Raw genomic sequence first — 1,851 nt, forward strand, 5'->3', positions numbered from 1 at the left:
CAATGGGGGTTGTGTGTGGCGATAGGGGCCGTAATGGCCGCTTGGAGCTGAAGCTCCATGTAGACCGTGCTCCCTCTGACTAGAAGCGGCACTTCACCATATGTAATTCCCGACATCTGCAGTGATTAAGCAGTGGGAACACCCGGAGAAGCTGATAAGCTGGATGCCGCCTCACGATGAAGCTGTTGAGCCGAGAAATATCGAGTGATATGCCGGGACGTCCAGTGGACAATATGGCGCCTGGACAATATGGCGTTGGAGATGGATCTGCCTTGCCGAGCTGCCTAGACTGCCGGAAGAACCCCCTGTGTGGATAATTGGCAAGTCACTCTATGCTCACCTGAACCCCAGCGTGATCTTTTGGGTCCTGTGTTACGGTGAGGAGCTCCGTTTGAAGGAGGCGTGGCACCGATACATCGCGGTGCGGTGGAGGTGACCGGAGGATATTGAGGACGCCACATGGAACGACAGCCCCCAGCCTTCTCTGCCTGTGCACTAGGAATGGGACCCTTTGAGAGCCAGCGGTGAGTGCGGGAGCCGGCTGCGGGGGCCGAATGGGTACACAGAGAATTCCCTCTAATTATCTGGGCGAGAGTAGAGAGGCAGAGGAGCCCTGCACGAACTAAGAGGCTTTCCCAAACGGGCTCAGTAACGGGGCCTCCAAGTGGGCACCCAGGCCAATATACCCATCTGCGCTGTTAGTGCACTTGTGCACCCAACTGGCAAGCTTTACGTTTCCCCCACCGGCACCATTGGGCAGAAGGAGACGGGACCATCTCTCCGTCGCCACGAGGCCCTCCGTGCAGCGCACCCTCATTGGAGACACCGAGCTGGGGTACGGAATGAAAAGTGCGCCTATTTCAGGAGAACACCGTGCAGAGACAGGTGCTGAAAGGAGTGACCAGATTGCACGCGGCGCTCTGCTGGCAGCGGATTCGCTTATTGTCACAGCGGCTCTCGCGGTGTGGAACGTAGTTCTACACACACCGTTAAACCTGGCTTACCAGTCCCAGACCGAGGGTTTAAAAAGCATTGCAGCAGAGATTAGAAAGGATGGTGGAATGGTGCCCCCTTGTGACGACGGCTGGATCTGGTACCAGAGTGTTATCATTTCTCTGAAGCTCAGGGAAACTGAACGGAGGCCAAAGACTTGTGCGCTGCACTGGACTCTTCCTTGGCTGTGATTGACACCCAGAAAGAACTGTATTTTCTGCGGCGTCACAAAGGGGATCCTGATCGCTGGATTGGCTTGAAGAGAGATATTGAGAATGAGCCATGGGTCTGGGTCGACAGCAGCAAATTCAACGACTGGTTCACGGTAGAAGATTTTGAAGAATATGCTTACCTAAATCATGACATAGTCAAAAGCTTGGAATGTTACAGCAAAAGACAGTGGATCTGTTTAAAAATCTCCATATAAGAAGTAAATTGCAAAGATGCTTCACTAATTGTACAGTTTAAAAAAAATTGTGATGTGACATTGAGTAAACATACTTAACCACAGTTATGTATGATCTCCTTGCCTCCCCCTTTCCAAAACATCTTTTCAGAGGCAGTGTTTCTCTCACAAGTCAGAGCCTTTCTGTGAGTGACCAGTTGTTCTAGGGCTGATGATGGCCCCCTCAGTTGGTCACTCCACAATGCTTGACCACTCCTGGACAATTGAACTGGTCATTAACCTGGTCTTAATCACATCTCTCACCTGACCTTGAATCTGCTCTCCCTCCAGGACATGTACTCTTTGAACTTTCCCTCGACCGTGGAGACCCTGCTATTTGACCGAGGCCTGGTGGAGCTACCTGTTAGCTGAGGAGGAGATGGGCTGTGGATTCCCCCTCGGCCGTCACCTAC

The 1,851-nt window shown here is 52.4% G+C and overlaps 1 pseudogene; it reads left to right on the forward strand.

Annotated features, from left to right (window-relative positions):
- Window positions 1-842: 842 nt before the first annotated feature.
- LOC144773982 (C-type lectin domain family 2 member B-like) lies at window positions 843-1,420 on the forward strand (annotated as a pseudogene).
- Window positions 1,421-1,851: the final 431 nt, after the last annotated feature.

This window comes from Lissotriton helveticus, chromosome 8 (assembly GCF_964261635.1).
Source record: "Lissotriton helveticus chromosome 8, aLisHel1.1, whole genome shotgun sequence".
Taxonomy (NCBI): domain Eukaryota; kingdom Metazoa; phylum Chordata; class Amphibia; order Caudata; family Salamandridae; genus Lissotriton; species Lissotriton helveticus.